Raw genomic sequence first — 13,265 nt, forward strand, 5'->3', positions numbered from 1 at the left:
AACTTGTGCGGAGGGCTACGGGGTCCATGATCTGAGCCACGGCAGGCCACCGCTGTCTCTTGATAAGCTTCTGGGATTTTATTGTTTTCTCCCTTCCTTCCTTCCTTCCTTCTGTTTTATTTTATTGATTGGCTCTGAGCCAAGAATGTTTTTTAACCAAACAGAAATAGTGAGTCCCTCCAGCAACAGTTTTCATTCACATATTTACTGAGAAGAATGTTTATCATCTTAAGGGTAAAACCTCCTGGTGGAGATGTTTATCAAAGCCCATTGCAGGCCCTTCAGATGGCTCCCCGCTGAGTCACTTGCTCCTACTGAAGGCCCTACCTCTCATGACTTGGCAGGAGACTGTTTCAACAACTGCTCACATTCTAGAAACTCTGATGCAGAGTCTGAAGAGAAGAGGGAGGCAGACGGAATCTCCAGGGAAAGACACGAGAAGACCTGGGACGGGGGCAGCTCACGGGGGACGCGTGCCCAGCCAGCACAGGCTCTGGGTTCTATGCCCAACTCGGAAGAAAACAAAAACGTATCTGAATCTAGACTGGCTGTTTATGCCTTACCAATAGATTTACCTTTTAGATGATCATTCTAAATTGACTATCAATTGATTGTCCGCTCCCTTTCCTTTCTGAGACAGGGTCTCATTTATCCCAGGCTGGCCTTGAATTCAATACACAGCCAAAGGTGATCTTCAATTTTTGATCTTCCTGCCTACTTTATACAGGTGTGCAACATCACACCCACTTTATACAGGTGTGCAACGTCACACCCACTTTATACAGGTGTGCAATGTCACACCCACTTTATACAGGTGTGCAATGTCATACCCACTTTACACAGGTGTGCATCATCACACCCACTTTATACAGGTGTGCAATATCACACCCACTTTATACAGGTATGCAATATCACACCCACTTTATACAGGTGTACACCACTGCACCCACTTTATACAGCTGTGTAACATCACACCCACTTTATACAGGTGTGCAACATCACACCCACTTTATACAGGTGTGCATCACACCCACTTTATACAGGTGTGCAACATCACACCCACTTTATACAGGTATACAACATCACACCAACTTATACAGGTATACACCACTGCACCCACTTTATACAGGTGTGCACCACTGCACCTATTTTGTATAGCTATTGATCACCACACCCACTTTATATAGGTGTTCACCACTACACCCTCTTTAGCATGCTGGGGATCTACCTCAGGGCTTCATGCATGATAGATAAGCACTCTACTCAATCCTTGGTTGAGAATCTTCCAGTTCATTGTGACCCCTGCACCAGCAGCATCAGCTGAGATACATCAAGAGTGCAGATTCCAGGCCCCAACCCAGCCCTAAGGAAACAGCACCTACATTTTCAGCCAGTCACTGGGTGATTGTGGACATGGTAAGTTTGAGATTCTTCAGAACGTCATTTCTGTCTACTTTCAAAATCGTTAAGTCTAAAAGCATCTTCTCTGGTGCCACAGTGTCATCTCCCTGCTCTCAGATCTGACCAAACACAGAAAGAACTCCACTCCAGGATGTAAAATGGACAGACCAGGCCTACACTTGATCTTGAGATCTGGCCCTAGCCAGGCAAGGAAGCTGACTGGAGAGGAGAGAAGGCAGCATCCCCATTTCACAGAGGAGTGGGAGCCCAGTTAGGGAACCAGGTCAGACAGGTGGGCATGTGACTTACCCAAGCTCAGCAGCCAAGAGGAGCTAGGGGCATGTCCATGGCCAAGTTCCCCTATCTTTCCAGGCCTTGGGTTGAACAACTATCACAAGTGATGGCACCCGGGAGCTAGGAGGGTGTTGGTGGAAACACAGTCGCTCTCTCAGGGTGTGGGAACCCCTGGCTGAGGAGTGAAGAGGTGGAACTCGGCAGTTCCCGAGACCCATCTCTACAGGTCAGGTCAAGAGACTTGTCAGGTGAGAAGGCTGTAAAGAGTGGCACCTTCTGCAGTCACTGGCAGAGATGCACATGCTCGTGAGAAACTGAGGCCTCCAGAGCTGCCAGGGCTTTTTCCTAAAGCCAAGAATCTTCCCCTTCCACTGCCAACAATGTGGTGTAACAAGAGCCTAGGAACTGGCTTTCTTCTGGGAAAACTCCATGTGGGCAGTGAAGATGGGCCACCCCCAGAAGCCTGATGCCAAGAGAAACCCTGCTGGTATGCACGTTCCCTGGCTTTTTCCTCTGCATGCTCCACTCTGCTGTGAGCCAGGTGGAGATGGACTGAGACTCACCCACTCACCTCAGTTTTGGACAAAGCCATGAATAAATTATATTTTCCATCTCTCTATAGATTGTTATTTTTCTTGCAATGTGGAGGACCTTTTGGACCCATGGGTGGCAGGGTAGTAAGTCCTACAGCTCTCTGTAGTATGAAAACAATACAGGAACATCCAGTTGTATGTGAATGAGTAATGTGGGAATTATCAGTCCCCTAACAAATACTGTGTTCTGCTTTACACATGCAGACATCACAAAAAGCATTCAGTGTGGGCTTTGACGGGAAGGCCTCTGGCATATAATGTTTCCCACACCTGGAGCTGTGTAAGAATCCCATGAACCTCCTGTAGGAACGCAGGATGGATGCAGTGGAGCTGGGGGAGGTGGGGTTGCTGGAAAATACCCTGCATGCTCATTTAAATCTGAACTGCAGATACACACTGATTTTTCTTTATAAGTATGCCCAAATGTTGCAGGGAGAATAGAAATACTAAGTAATTATCCAATCTTTATCTGAAATTCTAATTTAATTAGCATCCTGTTTTTAGTTGCTAAATATGGCCACCCTAAGGGCAGAGTCTGAGATTTCACGTTTCTAAAATGTAGCCCTGCTGCATCTAAAATATCATTCACCGCTATGGAATTTTATACAACCACAAATTCTACAAGTTTTTAAAAAGGCCATTTAAAGTCAGGCAGGCAGTTCCCAACTTCTAAAGGAGTATTCTAGAACCAAGTGTTCCCATGAGTCTGGGAGAGTGCAAAGGGGACAGGGCCTAGGCTAGCCCATGAAAATCCCACTCTGAATGATATAGCTCAACTGACTTCCACCTCCTGACCTGAATGAAGCTCAGGAAGTCACTAACATGTGACCACACGAAGACAATGGCCCTCGCTGTTCTGCCCTGGCTCTGAGGTGCTTGAATCAGATGGAGGAAACAACAGTTCTGAGAGTCTGGATGATCTGCACTGAGGAAGCGGTACATCATGGGCACATCGGCACATCTGCAGTCTCAGAACCCAGAAAAGGGATGGGGCTGGCCTCAGCTAACAGTGTGCTTGTCTAGCAGGTAAAACTGGGCACAGTGGTGCCTGACTATAATCCTAGCACTTCTAATGGGGGTAGGAATTCAAGACCATCCTCAGCTACATAGTGAATTCAAGACTGGCCTGGGCTGTAGGGAACTCTGTCTTAACAAAAAACTAACAAAAATGTAGGAAGCTAATGTTAAAATCTCAACTTTACCCTTGAGGAAACCAAAGCACAGTGGCAGTCCACTCAAGGTCAGAACCGCAAGTACAAAAGAGAACCAAGTTCCCTCTGCAGAGAGGCGATCCAATCCAGGTCCGAACCGCAAGCGCAAAGCAGAAGCTGGAAAGAGAGCCACATTCCCGCTGCTCTTCGGCCGAGAGTCTCAACTCCACCCTCTTCTGATACTGGACTGTGCAAAAAGATTTGCTGAGAAAATTAGTTGAAGTCTGATGTTTCAGGGAAATAGTCTGTAGACCTGCAGGACAGCTGTGCTCCTAATTGCCAGCTACAGAGCTCCTTCAAGAATGTGGTTTCCCCGCCAATGGTGCCAGGAACACAGGACCACTCGTGAACCACTGCAACCTCTGAATACCAATGTGGAAAAACATGACAAAAAGCTTCAAACGTCTCACAACTGAGCCAGGAACTCCATTTGTAATAATGAAGGGGCAAGACGTGGCTCTGTGGATCCAAGCAATTGCTATCAAGCCTGAGGACCCCAAGCCTGAGAGAACATACTCCATAAAGTTGTCTGTGACCCCTGCCTTGGCATGTGCACATACAAATAAAAAATTTTAAAAGAACATATAAAAAATTACTCACTAGGGTGTCAACATGGTATTGTTTAAGAACAACCTAAATGTGTGATGTTAGATAATTGGTAAGTGAAGGTACCTACCTGTCCACCAAGGGTGGAATAATACCGATGAAAATCAAGTTAGCATACATCACTTTTATAATTTACAAAAAATAGGGCTGAGAGTACAGTAGAGAGATGTTGTCCAGCATGTATGAAGCATTGACTTTGATGCCCAACACCAAGAAAGAAAAGGAAAAGGAAAAATTTAAAAATAAAATAAAATTAGCCAAGCGGTGGTGCACAAGCCTTTAATCCCAGAACTCGGGAGGCAGAGGCAGGTGGACCTCTTTGAGTTCGAGGCCAGCCTGGTCTACAGAGTGAGTTCCAGGAAAGGCACCAAAACTACACAGAGAAACCCTGTCTCATAAAACCAAAAATTAATTAATTAATTAATTAAATTTTTTTTAAAAAAGGTCTGGAGAGATGGCTCAGAGGTTAAGAGCACTGACTGCTCTTCCAGAGGTCCTGAGTTCAATTCTCAGCAACCACATGGTGGCTCACAACCATCTGTAATGAGATCTGGTGTCCTCTTCTGGACTGCAGGGATACATACAAACAGAACACTTTATACATAATAAATAAATCTTAAAAAAAAAAAAAATTAAGCTAAATATATTATGAATGTGGAATATTAGTTTAAGATGTGTTACATTCGTTTATGTTGTGGAACATTTGTTTAATGGTGCAAAGATGTGTTGCATTCTTTCATGTTGCATTTGTTTACCTCTGTGAAGCTGTGTTTCCTTGCCTGACTAAAACAGGTCTAATGAAGAGCTGAGTGGCCAATAGCTAGGCAGGAGAGAGAAACAGGTGGGGCTGGCAAACAGAGAGGATAAATAGGAGAAATCTAGAGAAGAGGGAGGAGCAAGAAAAGGAGGAGAGGAGGACACCAGGGGACAGCCACCCAGCCACCAGGCCACACAGCCACACAGCCTCCCGGCCAGCCACACAGTAAGAAGGAAAGAAAGACATATAGAATAAAGAGAGGTAAGAAGCCCAGAGGCAAAATGTAGTTAAAGAGAAACAGGATAATTTAAGTTAGAAAAGCTGGCTAGAAACAAGCCAAGCTAAGGCTGGGCATTCATAAGTAAGAATAAGTCTCCCTGTATTTATTTGGGAGCTGGTTGGTGGGCCCCCAAAGAGTAAAAAAACTAAATATTATTCTATCATTTTAATCTTCTGGCCCATAAGAGTCAGAGTTTATATAGAGTAAATAAGTATGCACTTGCCTACTTGGGTATAGTAAACCTGAGAACACTTTTAAAAGTTAAGTTTAAAGAATCCTTCATGAGAAAATATTTTTGTTATAATACTGAGAAAAAGGCAAAAAGAACAGAAACTTATAAGTACAGCATGACCATCGTGTGGTGTTGAAAATGTCAGAAAGTGGAGGCCAGAGAGACGGTGTTGTCCGGAAGATCTGAGTTCAGTCCGCACCAGGCAGCTCCAAGTCAGACACTGTGCAAGCACTTACACTGACATGCACGTCCCCACACAGACACACTTGCATACACACAAACAGTAAAATAAATATATTTTAAAAAAGAAAATGCCAGGAAGAAAGCACACCCAAAGCCAGTGGCACTCACTCAGGTGATGATTATGGAACTTCTTTGTTGTTGTTTTTATTTATTTTTATTTTTTAATTTTTTTTCCGAGACAGGGTTTCTCTGTGTAGCTTTACGCCTTTCCTGGATCTCCCTCTGTAGTCCAGGCTGGCCTTGAACTCACAGAGATCTGCCTGCCTCTGCCTCCCGCGTGCTGGGATTAAAGGCGTGTGCCACCACTGCCCGGCTTGTTGTTTTTAAATCTTTAAAAATTTTTATTTTCCAAGTTTCCTATCACAAGTGCTTGCTACCATGAGGAAGGAAGGCCCACTGAAGAGACGAAGCATAAATGCCTCCCATACTACCAGGCTACTCCCCAAATTTAACTGGTATTTACCGAGTACTCACGAGTCCAGCCCAGCCACAGCCTCTGAGCAGGAAATCAAGGGCCCCACCCTGAAGGCTGACTTACGTGGAATATATATCCTTTGCTTGATAAGTACTTGACCCAAACGATAGAAACGTTGAGGTTAGAAAGTAACAAGACACCGTTTGCTTAACCAATTTAGCAAAATGAAGGAATCCACCCCCACAGGCCTGGCCCCCTCATCAGAATTCCTTACCAGGCTCCATGGCTCAAACCCTTTCTGGATTCCTCTTGGGAAAGCCAGTTTCAGAGAGACTTTATAACCAGAAAAAAATAAATAAATAAAAAATAAAATAACAAAACAAAACAGAAAACGGACCAGACATGGTGGTGTACACTTTTAATCCCAGGACTTGGGAGGCAGAGGCTGGCAGATCTCAGAGTTTGAAGTCAACCTGGTCTACAGAGCAAGTTCTAGGCCAGCCAGGGATGTGTAATGAGACCCAGTTCCCATTCCTTAAATCAAGCACTGAGTGCAGGAGGCGGCAAGGCACCGACATACAGAGCTAACAATGAGTGGTACTAACTACAGAGTAGAAGAGCTGGGAAGGGACTTCTGGCTTAAGCCACTTTACTCCTCTAGGGAAGGCCTCAGTTTGCTTATCTCTTAAATGGAGTCAATAGTTCCTCCTTCCTAAGCCTATTTAAACAGTAAGCAAAACAATAAAAGCTGGAGGTGAACTGGAGATCAAGGAATAGCATCTGGGAGTGAAACCCCATTCTTGGCTTCCTGTCTGCAAAATGGAGCAATTGGTTCTGCTCAAATTCTACTTGTCTGTCCAAATTCAAGTAGGGCCACAGAATTTCTGCATCTGACTCACCTGCCACTTCTAGGCACGGAGGAACCATGTCGGTATGCGGAGCACAGGCACTCTGACTCAGAGCCAGGCAAGCCTGACCCTATGCTGCCCACACTACGGTGTGCAATGGATACCAGTGTCCACTAAAAAGTGCGCAGGAGCCAAATCCTACCTCTTATTTAGTCAGCAGCACAGACAGGACCCCAACCCGGCCTTTAGCCGCCTAGTCTCATCCACCACACCCACTGCTTTTCTCTCCCTACCCTGCAATTGCCCCGTGTGGTCCCAGGCAGGGAAGGAGCATATAGACACGTCTCAAGAGGAGGGGGAAGGGAGCCAGCAGCAGCAGGAACTATGCCTGCCTGTGGTCTCCAACTTCACAAACCACACCAGGCTGAAATATGACACACGGTCATTCAGCTGAAAGGGAGGAGATATTTTTACTTAACCACACTCAGCTGCCTAAACATTGCTCACCCCTCCCCAGCACCACCACCATGTACAACTCCTGGGACCTGCTTTTCTCCGCTGCAGCTTGCATATCTTAGGAGGTACCAGTGGGACTCACTTTTCCCAGCTTTTGGGGATGTCTCTAAGAGTTTGTCAAATAGCAGAAAGGAAGGACCAGTTCTGGCTGGGTGCCCAGCTAACGAAAGACCTGAGTCCTGGGGCCCTAATTTCCTAAAACAGATGGGAGACTGATCCACACTCCGGGGACGCATTAGTGGTAAAGAACATATGTGTTTATAAATAACCCTGAGGCCCCTCCAGTCTTCCCTGAGCTGTGCATACCGGTACACTGAGGGTGGACAGGATAGAGGCAGATGAGTCCCTGAAGCTCATTGGCCAGTCAGCCTTGCTAAATTTTGAGCTCCAGGTTCATGGAAAGACTCTCTCAAAGTGGTGAGATGGCTGAGCAGAGTGAGAACTTCTTACACACTCCTGATGACCTACCTGAGTTTGGCCCCCAGATGCAGTAATAATAAATTAATAGTAAATAAAAACTTTAATAGAAATAAAGAGGAAAGTGATTGGAGATACCTGAAACTGACCTCTGGTCTCTACATATGCACCCATTTGTGCACACACATGTAGGTACATGCACACACGCCACAGACATATAAAAAGAACTAAGAATGCAGCTCCACGCCTAAGCTAGCTAGCCCTTGTAATTTCTCTTCCATTCTCTCTCCCTCTAACCTATCATTTCTGGTCAGTAAATATTCAAAAGCTGTGGGTGCAGGCCAGAGAGTTTCCTTGAAGAAAACCAGAGATCAGTGTTTCAGCAAAGTGCTACAGGCCAGAATGATACCATCTCTACATGCTTGTCCACAAGGAGTCAGGAGGCGGCTTGGAGCTGGCCCCAGAGGACAAGGAAGCTGGGAGCGATCCCTCCCATGCACAGTGCTCGCTGTGACAGTCCAGCTCAAAGCACAGACCACTGTTCACCTCGAGGGAAAGAGGAGGGCAATCAGGACAAAGGAGCCTGTGTGTCTGTCCCTCATTTTGAACCTAGAGTAATAGTCATTTTTATTTTAAAACTAATTTTTTAAGAACACCAGCAACATTGAGACACTAACAATAACAGCATCTATGGAGTAGCTGCATCCCATCTGTGTTTAGATAAAATTTACCTAAGTTTCCAGAACCTGCTGTTGGCCATCCCAGAAGGCATGACTCTGGTTTGGACCTGCCTGCTGGCCACAGATGGCCTTCTCAGGGCCTCCCTTCCTCATGTACCCCCACATCAGCCGCTAGCTCAGTGAGTTCTTGGTCACTGCACAAACCTTTCCCAGGATCTTCCTGCCTGTGGAATAAGGTCTAAGTCCTTAGTTTACCCAGCTCTGTCTTCACTCAGTACCAATTCCAGCCCTCCAACCTTGCCCCATCCTCTAATCTAGCCATGTAGAATGTCAGAAAACCTCAGTGCCTTTGCACAAACTGCCCCTGCTTCTTGAATAGCTCTTGCCTGATTCTGGCAAACTATTATTCATTTCTCAGGCCTTGCTCACACAGACAGAATTAGTCAGCCCTCTTACTAGGCTGAAGTAACTGAATATGGTCTAGATACGTCAAGATGGGAAGTATAGAGGGTGCTTTCCTCCTGAGGGCTCCTGAGGGCCCCCCCCCCACGGTCAGGACACAGACCACAAACCATAGAAAGCTGCATCAGGTTAGGAGGGAAGGAAACAGACTGACAGGCAAGCCTGCCTGCCTCCCCCCAACCCTCCCACCCCCACCCCCGCCGCTCCTGTGAGTCCCTAATAAAAAAGACTATGGAAAATTCTGAAGTAGAATCCCTCCCCTGATTCACATGGGAACCTTTGCTGCTGGGTAATTTACATAAGTGCCAAACCAAGCTCCCTTGGCTGTTTATGATTTCCCTGGCATTTATAAATAGGGAGGCCCAAGAAAGGAAAACAGTCTCAAAGAAGCTGGAGGCCACCAGTCCCCTGTTCCCACCTTCTTCCTCTTTCTTTTAAATAAAGTCTCCCAAGGAATACCAACCAACACCCACAACTGTGTGGGGCAGTGTGAGACCTCTGGCCATTACTGCACAGAACACCCCAAGAGTGTTCCCAGGAAAGGAGTCAGGAAGAGTAGGCTGGAACTGGGCCCATGCCCTGCCACTGCCTCACTGTGACTAGAGCCCTTGGGGTCACACTCGGAGATGGAGTATGACTCCACAGGAGGTCAGTATAAAGTGGCTCTGAGGTCCTTGTGCTCAGGTCAGAATTATGGTCCCTGGGGGACAGGATGGGCAGGATTAAGTCTTTGAAAAGTCCCAGAAGCCTAACAAAGGCAGAGGCTAACTTCCACAAAGGCTTCCAGGAACTCCAGGAAGAACTCCTGGTCTGTTAAGATTCCTCTTTGCTGGGTGGAGACTAAGAATGGATTACAGGGGTCGTGTCTGGGCTGCAGAGATCTCCTGCTTGCCCAACCCTAGCTCTCAGACCTGTGGCTTCCCCTACAGGCCCGCAAGTCCTAGACCATGGGGAAGTTGCTATAATAAAGTTGGGGGAGGGCAGACCTGAAAAGTGATGGAGACCCAAAGACAGTGCTTCTAATCACTCAGAATGGCGTCGACGTTCAGTCAGAAGTTTCTCTCCAGGCCGGAAGGGAACGCAGCACTGCAAGGCGGGAAAGAAAACAGCTAAATGTCTTCAGGAACAGGCATGAAGATGTCAGGCACGTACAAGGAGGAAATTTCTAACAGTCTTGGGCCCTGAAGGAGGAAGGCATTGCTCAGGAGTGAGGGCTCCGCTGTGCAGACTCCTCACCTGGTCACTGTTCAAACCATGCGTGGGCCTGACACCCCCAAACCATGCACACGGGGGTCTGACACCCCCAAAGCAACGATGACTCGAGCCCAGTTCCGAGTACCCGCGGGGCGGGGTCAAGGTGAGGTCCGGAGCCTTCAGCACAGCGGATCTAGGCGTGGCGGAATGGACCTCTAGCCCCCAGCCACCGTCCTCCGTCCCCTTGAAGAGAGGCAAGTGAGCGAGCACGTCCTTCTCCCGCTATGTACGCATGTGGGCCAAGCTCCAAGCTCATCCGAGCTCGGATGGGCACCGGAGGGAGAGGAGGTTCAGCTCGGCCCACCCCCAAAGCCCGGGACCCGGGCGGCCCGCCTCCCTACCTGCTGCGGCGGCGCTGGCGACGGCGGCTGCTCAGTCCAGCTGTGTGCTCAGCTGGTTCCTGGCGTCGGGCGGGGTGCGCTGCGCGAGCTGCAGGGTGGGCAGGGCGCGCACCGGAGCCGCCCTCGAGGCGGGGCAGGCTGCGGGGAGGAGCATGGCTAGGGGATGAAGACTGGCTCCAGGCTAGCATTCATCAAGGTGTCAATCAAGCCCTCTGAGGTCCACAGGAGGAAACTGAGGCTGGGAACAGGGAGGGCAGATCTGAAGGTGACTAAGGTAGTGAGGAAGAGGCTAGGGACAAAGAGTGTACTGCGCATGGGTGGCCTGCAGTGCAAAGCTAGAGCAGTCCGGAGAGGGCCTTCAGAAGCAAAGCCCTCCTACTGTGAAATAGCTCCCGGCAGGAAGAAGAGGTGGTGTGCCGTCCGCCAGCAGCTTGCCCTACTGAAGAGAATGAAGGAGAATCTTTTCTAACATCACCCAGAAATAAGGAAGAAGAAATGCCAAGAGACTCCATCCTAAAATGTGAACCAAGAGTCAGAAGGCCTGGGCTGGAGCTTTGATGTGTCCAGCCTGGGGACTCTGGGCAATGAACTATGAACCTAACACATCTCAGCCTCAGTGCATCCACTTGTCAAACGGGCCTGTCATGGTGGGCGGGGACATGACACGACTCACAATGGCAAACACAGTGGAGCCCTCATGAACAGACACATCAGTGTGAAAGCAAATCTTCCTCCGGGAAGATGAGAGGAAAGGCATTTTCATGCAAGTGTAAGAACTGACTTCTCCCCACTGCATCAGACACTATTTGAGCATTCGTAAAGGAGCAGGATACAGGATGCAGGATGCTGCAAGCATGGCTTCCCTTTGGAAGAATTCACACACCCATAGGGGACTGCACGAAATGACCATGTCCGCTCCAGTCTGAGTGCTGACAGTAGCTCATGTTCACCAGAGTAAAGCTCCCTCCAATACAAGGTGAAAGGTACCGGGATTCAGTAATTACTAGGTGCCAAGGCTGGTGTTTCAGTAGCAGAGAAAGAAGAACTCAGAATTTCCTAGTCTGGTCTTTCATTGAGAAGTAGCCAGGAAAGCCACAAGGCCTGGGGAATCCCAGGCTGGTACACCACGAGTGCTTCCCACATCACCGTCTTTCAACCTCCCTTTCCTGTCTCCCAAGGTAGGCATTATGATGTCTGTTTTTCAGAAGAGATGATGGAGCCACAGGAAAGGTGGAACTCTCTGGGCCTGGTCCTCTGGGCATGAGGCTTGGCTGTGGCTCATCTGTTCAGTGTCCCGGGTCATACTCTGCCATCCTTCCTGGCTTGGTGAGCTGCCCAGTTCCACTTTCTCTAACAAGTAGAGTGCCCACACGGAGGGAAGCTCACACCCCATCTGGAGGGCCAGTGGGCTGGAACAGAAGCGCAAAGCTGCTTGGCTCTCCACGACTCCAAGCCCAGGCATTCGTGTTCACAGGAATTATCTAACACGTGGCTTCCAAACCCAGCAGTGTCTTTCAGGGACAGGAGCCTTAGATCTGTGTCTCCTTGTGTGTACAGCCCCTTGTCACCCACCCTTGGCCCTGCGTCTGCAGATGAGGTTAGGAACAGGCAGGCTTGGGGAGTAGGAACCTGCTACTCCAGCTGGAGTATGTTGAAAGGAGAGTAGCAGGTGTAGTACAAATACGGTGTCTAGTGAGAGGAATCTGTGACTGAGGCATTCTGGAGAAGGAAGCAGGCACTCTGAGATTGTATCTCCCTGGAGCTAAAGAGTATCATGTTGGGACAGAAGAAACACTAGAGGACATTTGTTCAAGCCTTCATGTTAGAGAAGGCAGGACTGAGGTCAAGGGCGCAAAAGGGCTTGTTCCTGTAACTCTGTGATGATTCCTCTCAGCAGCTGGAGAGGCACAGAGCTATCACCTGAAATTACAAAAACTAATTATAAGGATGAAGATACAATGATCAATGCTTGCAGAGGAGGGCCAAGCATGTCCCTGCTCCTTTGCTTCTTGGTGTTCACAGACACTCAGAGGATATCCTAACCTGCCCTATTGGGTCAGATCTTATTTGCAGGGGTTCTAGAAGTCCCCTCGGCTCCATGTCCTGTCCCCTTTCTTTTCTGGACTGCTTGAAGCCCAGCATCAGTCAGGTGCATTTGTCCTGGATCCTTACCTGCAGATTGAAGAAAGAATCTTTATGTAATCTTCTGGCAGAAGACTTCCCCATCCTCAGAGTGAGGATGTGAGAGATAAAAGCCACACATAGGTCATGCAGTAGACAATCTCTTCTTTCAACATACTCCAGCTGGAGAAGCAGATTCCTACTCCCCAAGCCTGGCTGTTCCTAAAATCATCTGTGGATGCAGGGATGCAGGTCCAAGGGCGGATGACAAGGGGCTGTAGCTTAGCTGATAGAATGCTTGCTTTGCATGCACAAGGCCCTGTGTTCAATCCCCAGTACTTCATACAGCAAGCATGGTGCTACGTAACTGTAATCCTGACACTTAGGAGATAGAGGCATGAGGATCTGCTGTTCAAGGCTATCCATGACGGTGAGTTTCAGGCCAGCCTGGGCTACATGAGATGCTATGTCAAAAAGAAATTCTTTGTTAATTAAAAAATGAGGGAATTCTGACAGAGTAAAACAGTTTTAGCAGGCAGAAGGCTGGGGTGTCTTTGGGAGGATGGAGAAGAAAGAATTGATGTGAGAAAGGGG

At 48.0% G+C, this 13,265-nt stretch overlaps 1 protein-coding gene across 5 annotated transcripts in view; it reads right to left on the bottom strand.

Moving 5' to 3' along the window:
* Nucleotides 1-10,637, bottom strand: part of Gsn (gelsolin) — a 55,131-nt gene extending 44,494 nt beyond the window's left edge. For 2 of the 5 annotated variants that reach the window (XM_036186073.1, XM_036186072.1), the window contains exons 1-2: nt 10,551-10,637; nt 9,942-10,041 (exon numbers count right to left, since the gene is read on the bottom strand). The gene's annotated coding sequence lies outside the window, so the exon portion shown is untranslated. Of the gene's footprint in view, nt 1-9,941; nt 10,042-10,191; nt 10,356-10,550 lie in introns of those variants that run through there. The other 3 variants (XM_036186076.1, XM_036186075.1, XM_036186074.1) reach the window with 2 other exon arrangements.
* Nucleotides 10,638-13,265: the final 2,628 nt, after the last annotated feature.

Source organism: Onychomys torridus, chromosome 4, assembly GCF_903995425.1.
Source record: "Onychomys torridus chromosome 4, mOncTor1.1, whole genome shotgun sequence".
Taxonomy (NCBI): domain Eukaryota; kingdom Metazoa; phylum Chordata; class Mammalia; order Rodentia; family Cricetidae; genus Onychomys; species Onychomys torridus.